Below are 10,556 nucleotides of genomic sequence, written 5' to 3'. Positions count from 1 at the left end.
TTCCACACATTAAGATTACTTCAAATGGCAGCATTGATTGGTCCTATGTTCATAAGTGCTTCTCTTTGGGGTAGTTTTAATGAGGAAATGAACTGCAGGCAGGGCTCCACCTCATTTGAGTTTCTTTTCCTGCTATTGAAAATGTGTTGCACCCATATAACGTTCGTCCCAATTTGTAGCTTTTAAATGCTGAACGGGTAAGGCTAAATTTGGCCACTATTTTGCATCCTCCTCTTTACCCGCTTTTTCATATCCTTGCCCTCTGGACTGCAAACCGGCTCATGTCTACTCTAACTTTAGCATCTTTCTTTTCAACCAAAGCAGAAAGTGCTATCAAGTTGGGGTAAATGTTTGCTGACTGACTCCCCTGTGTCCACCTGGTTTTAATTCAGTTCTGTTTCATTTGAAGGAGACCCTCCAGCTAACTACAAAGGGAAGCATTTGTGATTCTATGTAGGAATAAGTGCTTCTCTTTGGGGCAGTCTTGTTGGTGTTTTATCATCATGGGTGTTTTATCATCATGCTGCCATCGCTGCTGCAGCATAACCATTGTAAACACTTGAGGGTGCTGTTTTACCCCAAGTTTTGGTCTGGCACTTTGTTTTTTTGCTTAGTCTGATCCAATCCTTTCTAAAAAAGGACTCTAGTCTTTTCTACATTCAGAAACTATGAAGAGAGTCACATCTGCATAACGTGCTTCAAATGTGTGAAAAGTCCACCCATGCTCCTGAACGATGAGGCGTTCCAAAGATATTAACGCAGCAAACAAAGCTTAACAGCCTTTCAAAAGTACCCAAGTGCCAACTAGCACAGGAAAGCCAAAGAGGCAAGAACACGCTTATAATGGGTGCTGTAACCCAAACTGCTCAGATCAGCCCATCCTTGCAACAGGCAGCATGCTCCTGGTGTATCTGACTGCAAATGACCTCCTCTGATGCTACAGAATTTACATTTTCAAAATGGACAAGATTTTCAACTACTACAGCTGTCACCATCGGTACCCTCACAATGGCACTGACTTGTCTGTTGTATTTGGTAAGTGCTATTTGTTGGGGTAGTTTCAAGTGACCAGTGCTTCAGGAGACAATAACCACAATGATTTCTACATGCGTTGGTCATTTAATCATGGTATTCCACACATTAAGATTACTTCAAATGGCAGCATTGATTGGTCCTATGTTCATAAGTGCTTCTCTTTGGGGTAGTTTTAATGAGGAAATGAACTGCAGGCAGGGCTCCACCTCATTTGAGTTTCTTTTCCTGCTATTGAAAATGTGTTGCACCCATATAACGTTCGTCCCAATTTGTAGCTTTTAAAAGGTGAACGGGTAAGGCTAAATTTGGCCACTATTTTGCATCCTCCTCTTTACCCGCTTTTTCATATCCTTGCCCTCCGGACTGCAAACCGGCTGATGTCTACTCCAACTTTAGCATCTTTCTTTTCAACTAAAGTAGAAAGTGCTATAAAGTTGGGGTAAACATTTGCTGACTGACTCCCCTGTGTCCACCTGGTTTTAATTCAGTTTTGTTTGATTTTTTTAAGGAGACCATCCAGATGACTACAAAGGGAAGCATTTGTGATTCTATGTAGGAATAAGTGCTTCTCTATGGGGCAGTCTTGTTGGTGTTTTATCATCATGGGTGTTTTACCATCATGCTGCCATCGCTGCTGCAGCATAACCATTGTAAACACTTGAGGGTGCTGTTTTACCCCAAGTTTTGGTCTGGCACTTTGTTTTTTTTGCTTAGTCTGATCCAGTCCTTTCTAAAAAAGGACTCTAGTCTTTTCTACATTCAGAAACTATGAAGAGAGTCACATCTGCATAACGTGCTTCAAATGTGTGAAAAGTCCACCCATGCTCCTCAACGATGAGGCGTTCCAAAGATATTAACGCAGCAAACAAAGCATAACAGCCTTTCAAAAGTACCCAAGTGCCAACTAGCACAGGAAAGCCAAAGAGGCAAGAACACGCTTATAATGGGTGCTGTAACCCAAACTGCTCAGATCAGCCCATCCTTGCAACAGGCAGCATGCTCCTGGTGTATCTGACTGCAAATAACCTCCTCTGATGCTACAGAATTTACATTTTCAAAATGGACAAGATTTTCAACTACTACAGCTGTCACCATCGGTACCCTCACAATGGCACTGACTTGTCTGTTGTATTTGGTAAGTGCTATTTGTTGGGGTAGTTTCAAGTGACCAGTGCTTCAGGAGACAATGGCCACAATGAGTTCTACATGCGTTGGTCATTTAATCACGGTATTCCACACATTAAGATTACTTCAAATGGCAGCATTGATTGGTCCTATGTTCATAAGTGCTTCTCTTTGGGGTAGTTTTAATGAGGAAATGAACTGCAGGCAGGGCTCCACCTCATTTGAGTTTATTTTCCTGCTATTGAAAATGTGTTGCACCCATATAACGTTCGTCCCAATTTGTAGCTTTTAAATGCTGAACGGGTAAGGCTAAATTTGGCCACTATTTTGCATCCTCCTCTTTACCCGCTTTTTCATATCCTTGCCCTCTGGACTGCAAACCGGCTGATGTCTACTCTAACTTTAGCATCTTTCTTTTCAACCAAAGCAGAAAGTGCTATCAAGTTGGGGTAAATGTTTGCTGACTGACTCCCCTGTGTCCACCTGGTTTTAATTCAGTTCTGTTTCATTTGAAGGAGACCCTCCAGATAACTACAAAGGGAAGCATTTGTGATTCTATGTAGGAATAAGTGCTTCTCTTTGGGACAGTCTTGTTGGTGTTTTATCATCATGGGTGTTTTATCATCATGCTGCCATCGCTGCTGCAGCATAACCATTGTAAACACTTGAGGGTGCTGTTTTACCCCAAGTTTTGGTCTGGCACTTTGTTTTTTTGCTTAGTCTGATCCAATCCTTTCTAAAAAAGGACTCTAGTCTTTTCTACATTCAGAAACTATGAAGAGAGTCACATCTGCATAACGTGCTTCAAATGTGTGAAAAGTCCACCCATGCTCCTGAACGATGAGGCGTTCCAAAGATATTAACGCAGCAAACAAAGCTTAACAGCCTTTCAAAAGTACCCAAGTGCCAACTAGCACAGGAAAGCCAAAGAGGCAAGAACACGCTTATAATGGGTGCTGTAACCCAAACTGCTCAGATCAGCCCATCCTTGCAACAGGCAGCATGCTCCTGGTGTATCTGACTGCAAATGACCTCCTCTGATGCTACAGAATTTACATTTTCAAAATGGACAAGATTTTCAACTACTACAGCTGTCACCATCGGTACCCTCACAATGGCACTGACTTGTCTGTTGTATTTGGTAAGTGCTATTTGTTGGGGTAGTTTCAAGTGACCAGTGCTTCAGGAGACAATGACCACAATGAGTTCTACATGCGTTGGTCATTTAATCACGGTATTCCACACATTAAGATTACTTCAAATGGCAGCATTGATTGGTCCTATGTTCATAAGTGCTTCTCTTTGGGGTAGTTTTAATGAGGAAATGAACTGCAGGCAGGGCTCCACCTCATTTGAGTTTCTTTTCCTGCTATTGAAAATGTGTTGCACCCATATAACGTTCGTCCCAACATGTAGCTTTTAAATGTTGAACAGGTAAGGCTAAATTTGGCCACTATTTTGAATCTTCATCTTCACCGCTTTTTCAAATTCCTTGCCCTCAGGACTGCAAACCGGCTGATGTCTACTCTAACTTTAGCATCTTTCTTTTCAACCAAAGCAGAAAGTGCTATCAAGTTGGGGTAAATGTTTGCTGACTGACTCCCCTGTGTCCACATGGTTTTAATTCAGTTCTGTTTCATTTGAAGGAGACCCTCCAGATGACTACAAAGGGAAGCATTTGTGATTCTATGTAGGAATAAGTGCTTCTCTTTGGGGCAGTCTTGTTGGTGTTTTATCATCATGGGTGTTTTATCATCATGCTGCCATCACTGCTGCAGCATGACCATTGTAAACACTTGAGGGTGCTGTTTTACCCCAAGTTTTGGTCTGGCACTTTGTTTTTTGCTTAGTCTGATCCAATCCTTTCTAAAAAAGGACTCTATTCTTTTCTACATTCAGAAACTATGAAGAGAGTCACATCTGCATAACGTGCTTCAAATGTGTGAAAAGTCCACCCATGCTCCTGAACGATGAGGCGTTCCAAAGATATTAACGCAGCAAACAAAGCTTAACAGCCTTTCAAAAGTACCCAAGTGCCAACTAGCACAGGAAAGCCAAAGAGGCAAGAACACGCTTATAATGGGTGCTGTAACCCAAACTGCTCAGATCAGCCCATCCTTGCAACAGGCAGCATGCTCCTGGTGTATCTGACTGCAAATAACCTCCTCTGATGCTACAGAATTTACATTTTCAAAATGGACAAGATTTTCAACTACTACAGCTGTCACCATCGGTACCCTCACAATGGCACTGACTTGTCTATTGTATTTGGTAAGTGCTATTTGTTGGGGTAGTTTCAAGTGACCAGTGCTTCAGAAGACAATGGCCACAATGAGTTCTACATGTGTTGGTCATTTAATCACGGTATTCCACACATTAAGATTACTTCAAATGGCAGCATTGATTGGTCCTATGTTCATAAGTGCTTCTCTTTGGGGTAGTTTTAATGAGGAAATGAACTGCAGGCAGGGCTCCACCTCATTTGAGTTTATTTTCCTGCTATTGAAAATGTGTTGCACCCATATAACGTTCGTCCCAATTTGTAGCTTTTAAATGCTGAACGGGTAAGGCTAAATTTGGCCACTATTTTGCATCCTCCTCTTTACCCGCTCGCTTTTTCATATCCTTGCCCTCTGGACTGCAAACCGGCTGATGTCTACTCAAACTTTAGCATCTTTCTTTTCAACCAAAGCAGAAAGTGCTATCAAGTTGGGGTAAATGTTTGCTGACTGACTCCCCTGTGTCCACCTGGTTTTAATTCAGTTCTGTTTCATTTGAAGGAGACCCTCCAGATAACTACAAAGGGAAGCATTTGTGATTCTATGTAGGAATAAGTGCTTCTCTTTGGGGCAGTCTTGTTGGTGTTTTATCATCATGGGTGTTTTATTATCATGCTGCCATCGCTGCTGCAGCATAACCATTGTAAACACTTGAGGGTGCTGTTTTACCCCAAGTTTTGGTCTGGCACTTTGTTTTTTTGCTTAGTCTGATCCAGTCCTTTCTAAAAAAGGACTCTAGTCTTTTCTACATTCAGAAACTATGAAGAGAGTCACATCTGCATAACGTGCTTCAAATGTGTGAAAAGTCCACCCATGCTCCTCAACGATGAGGCGTTCCAAAGATATTAACGCAGCAAACAAAGCATAGCAGCCTTTCAAAAGTACCCAAGTGCCAACTAGCACAGGAAAGCCAAAGAGGCAAGAACACGCTTATAATGGGTGCTGTAACCCAAACTGCTCAGATCAGCCCATCCTTGCAACAGGCAGCATGCTCCTGGTGTATCTGACTGCAAATAACCTCCTCTGATGCTACAGAATTTACATTTTCAAAATGGACAAGATTTTCAACTACTACAGCTGTCACCATCGGTACCCTCACAATGGCACTGACTTGTCTGTTGTATTTGGTAAGTGCTATTTGTTGGGGTAGTTTCAAGTGACCAGTGCTTCAGGAGACAATGGCCACAATGAGTTCTACATGCGTTGGTCATTTAATCACGGTATTCCACACATTAAGATTACTTCAAATGGCAGCATTGATTGGTCCTATGTTCATAAGTGCTTCTCTTTGGGGTAGTTTTAATGAGGAAATGAACTGCAGGCAGGGCTCCACCTCATTTGAGTTTATTTTCCTGCTATTGAAAATGTGTTGCACCCATATAACGTTCGTCCCAATTTGTAGCTTTTAAATGCTGAACGGGTAAGGCTAAATTTGGCCACTATTTTGCATCCTCCTCTTTACCCGCTTTTTCATATCCTTGCCCTCTGGACTGCAAACCGGCTGATGTCTACTCTAACTTTAGCATCTTTCTTTTCAACCAAAGCAGAAAGTGCTATCAAGTTGGGGTAAATGTTTGCTGACTGACTCCCCTGTGTCCACCTGGTTTTAATTCAGTTCTGTTTCATTTGAAGGAGACCCTCCAGATAACTACAAAGGGAAGCATTTGTGATTCTATGTAGGAATAAGTGCTTCTCTTTGGGGCAGTCTTGTTGGTGTTTTATCATCATGGGTGTTTTATCATCATGCTGCCATCGCTGCTGCAGCATAACCATTGTAAACACTTGAGGGTGCTGTTTTACCCCAAGTTTTGGTCTGGCACTTTGTTTTTTTGCTTAGTCTGATCCAATCCTTTCTAAAAAAGGACTCTAGTCTTTTCTACATTCAGAAACTATGAAGAGAGTCACATCTGCATAACGTGCTTCAAATGTGTGAAAAGTCCACCCATGCTCCTGAACGATGAGGCGTTCCAAAGATATTAACGCAGCAAACAAAGCTTAACAGCCTTTCAAAAGTACCCAAGTGCCAACTAGCACAGGAAAGCCAAAGAGGCAAGAACACGCTTATAATGGGTGCTGTAACCCAAACTGCTCAGATCAGCCCATCCTTGCAACAGGCAGCATGCTCATGGTGTATCTGACTGCAAATGACCTCCTCTGATGCTACAGAATTTACATTTTCAAAATGGACAAGATTTTCAACTACTACAGCTGTCACCATCGGTACCCTCACAATGGCACTGACTTGTCTGTTGTATTTGGTAAGTGCTATTTGTTGGGGTAGTTTCAAGTGACCAGTGCTTCAGGGGACAATGACCACAATGAGTTCTACATGCGTTGGTCATTTAATCACGGTATTCCACACATTAAGATTACTTCAAATGGCAGCATTGATTGGTCCTATGTTCATAAGTGCTTCTCTTTGGGGTAGTTTTAATGAGGAAATGAACTGCAGGCAGGGCTCCACCTCATTTGAGTTTCTTTTCCTGCTATTGAAAATGTGTTGCACCCATATAACGTTCGTCCCAACATGTAGCTTTTAAATGTTGAACAGGTAAGGCTAAATTTGGCCACTATTTTGAATCTTCATCTTCACCGCTTTTTCAAATTCCTTGCCCTCAGGACTGCAAACCGGCTGATGTCTACTCTAACTTTAGCATCTTTCTTTTCAACCAAAGCAGAAAGTGCTATCAAGTTGGGGTAAATGTTTGCTGACTGACTCCCCTGTGTCCACCTGGTTTTAATTCAGTTCTGTTTCATTTGAAGGAGACCCTCCAGATGACTACAAAGGGAAGCATTTGTGATTCTATGTAGGAATAAGTGCTTCTCTTTGGGGCAGTCTTGTTGGTGTTTTATCATCATGGATTGTTTTATCATCATGCTGCCATCGCTGCTGCAGCATAACCATTGTAAACACTTGAGGGTGCTGTTTTACCGCAAGTTTTGGTCTGGCACTTTGTTTTTGTGCTTAGTCTGATCCAATTCTTTCTAAAAAAAGGACTCTAGACTTTTCTACATTCAGAAACCTTGAAGAGAGTCACATCTGCATAACGTGCTTCAAATGTGTGAAAAGTCCACCCATTCTCCTGAACGATGAGGCGTTCCAAAGATATTAACGCAGCAAACAAAGCTTAACAGCCTTTCAAAAGTACCCAAGTGCCAACTAGCTCAGGAAAGCCAAAGAGGCAAGAACACGCTTATAATGGGTGCTGTAACCCAAACTGCTCAGATCAGCCCATCCTTGCAACAGGCAGCATGCTCCTGGTGTATCTGACTGCAAATGACCTTCTCTGATGCTACAGAATTTACATTTTCAAAATGGACAAGATTTTCAACTACTACAGCTGTCACCATCGGTAGCCTCACAATGGCACTGACTTGTCTGTTGTATTTGGTAAGTGCTATTTGTTGGGGTAGTTTCAAGTGACCAGTGCTTCAGGAGACAATGACCACAATGAGTTCTACATGCGTTGGTCATTTAATCACGGTAATCCACACATTAAGATTACTTCAAATGGCAGCATTGATTGGTCCTATGTTCGTAAGTGCTTCTCTTTGGGTTAGTTTTAATGAGGAAATGAACTGCAGGCAGGGCTCCACCTCATTTGAGTTTCTTTTCCTGCTATTGAAAATGTGTTGCACCCATATAACGTTCGTCCCAACATGTAGCTTTTAAATGTTGAACAGGTAAGGCTAAATTTGGCCACTATTTTGAATCTTCATCTTCACCGCTTTTTCAAATTCCTTGCCCTCAGGACTGCAAACCGGCTGATGTCTACTCTAACTTTAGCATCTTTCTTTTCAACCAAAGCAGAAAGTGCTATCAAGTTGGGGTAAATGTTTGCTGACTGACTCCCCTGTGTCCACCTGGTTTTAATTCAGTTCTGTTTCATTTGAAGGAGACCCTCCAGATAACTACAAAGGGAAGCATTTGTGATTCTATGTAGGAATAAATGCTTCTCTTTGGGGCAGTCTTGTTGGTGTTTTATCATCATGGGTGTTTTATCATCATGCTGCCATCGCTGCTGCAGCATAACCATTGTAAACACTTGAGGGTGCTGTTTTACCCCAAGTTTTGGTCTGGCACTTTGTTTTTTTGCTTAGTCTGATCCAGTCCTTTCTAAAAAAGGACTCTAGTCTTTTCTACATTCAGAAACTATGAAGAGAGTCACATCTGCATAACGTGCTTCAAATGTGTGAAAAGTCCACCCATGCTCCTCAACGATGAGGCGTTCCAAAGATATTAACGCAGCAAACAAAGCATAGCAGCCTTTCAAAAGTACCCAAGTGCCAACTAGCACAGGAAAGCCAAAGAGGCAAGAACACGCTTATAATGGGTGCTGTAACCCAAACTGCTCAGATCAGCCCATCCTTGCAACAGGCAGCATGCTCCTGGTGTATCTGACTGCAAATAACCTCCTCTGATGCTACAGAATTTACATTTTCAAAATGGACAAGATTTTCAACTACTACAGCTGTCACCATCGGTACCCTCACAATGGCACTGACTTGTCTGTTGTATTTGGTAAGTGCTATTTGTTGGGGTAGTTTCAAGTGACCAATGCTTCAGGAGACAATGGCCACAATGAGTTCTACATGCGTTGGTCATTTAATCACGGTATTCCACACATTAAGATTACTTCAAATGGCAGCATTGATTGGTCCTATGTTCATAAGTGCTTCTCTTTGGGGTAGTTTTAATGAGGAAATGAACTGCAGGCAGGGCTCCACCTCATTTGAGTTTATTTTCCTGCTATTGAAAATGTGTTGCACCCATATAACGTTCGTCCCAATTTGTAGCTTTTAAATGCTGAACGGGTAAGGCTAAATTTGGCCACTATTTTGCATCCTCCTCTTTACCCGCTTTTTCATATCCTTGCCCTCTGGACTGCAAACCGGCTGATGTCTACTCTAACTTTAGCATCTTTCTTTTCAACCAAAGCAGAAAGTGCTATCAAGTTGGGGTAAATGTTTGCTGACTGACTCCCCTGTGTCCACCTGGTTTTAATTCAGTTCTGTTTCATTTGAAGGAGACCCTCCAGATAACTACAAAGGGAAGCATTTGTGATTCTATGTAGGAATAAGTGCTTCTCTTTGGGGCAGTCTTGTTGGTGTTTTATCATCATGGGTGTTTTATCATCATGCTGCCATCGCTGCTGCAGCATAACCATTGTAAACACTTGAGGGTGCTGTTTTACCCCAAGTTTTGGTCTGGCACTTTGTTTTTTTGCTTAGTCTGATCCAATCCTTTCTAAAAAAGGACTCTAGTCTTTTCTACATTCAGAAACTATGAAGAGAGTCACATCTGCATAACGTGCTTCAAATGTGTGAAAAGTCCACCCATGCTCCTGAACGATGAGGCGTTCCAAAGATATTAACGCAGCAAACAAAGCTTAACAGCCTTTCAAAAGTACCCAAGTGCCAACTAGCACAGGAAAGCCAAAGAGGCAAGAACACGCTTATAATGGGTGCTGTAACCCAAACTGCTCAGATCAGCCCATCCTTGCAACAGGCAGCATGCTCCTGGTGTATCTGACTGCAAATGACCTCCTCTGATGCTACAGAATTTACATTTTCAAAATGGACAAGATTTTCAACTACTACAGCTGTCACCATCGGTACCCTCACAATGGCACTGACTTGTCTGTTGTATTTGGTAAGTGCTATTTGTTGGGGTAGTTTCAAGTGACCAGTGCTTCAGGAGACAATAACCACAATGATTTCTACATGCGTTGGTCATTTAATCATGGTATTCCACACATTAAGATTACTTCAAATGGCAGCATTGATTGGTCCTATGTTCATAAGTGCTTCTCTTTGGGGTAGTTTTAATGAGGAAATGAACTGCAGGCAGGGCTCCACCTCATTTGAGTTTCTTTTCCTGCTATTGAAAATGTGTTGCACCCATATAACGTTCGTCCCAATTTGTAGCTTTTAAAAGGTGAACGGGTAAGGCTAAATTTGGCCACTATTTTGCATCCTCCTCTTTACCCGCTTTTTCATATCCTTGCCCTCCGGACTGCAAACCGGCTGATGTCTACTCCAACTTTAGCATCTTTCTTTTCAACTAAAGTAGAAAGTGCTATAAAGTTGGGGTAAACATTTGCTGACTGACTCCCC

This window comes from Garra rufa, unplaced genomic scaffold (assembly GCF_049309525.1).
Source record: "Garra rufa unplaced genomic scaffold, GarRuf1.0 hap1_unplaced_006, whole genome shotgun sequence".
Taxonomy (NCBI): Eukaryota; Metazoa; Chordata; class Actinopteri; order Cypriniformes; family Cyprinidae; genus Garra; species Garra rufa.
This window is presented reverse-complemented; position numbering follows the sequence as displayed.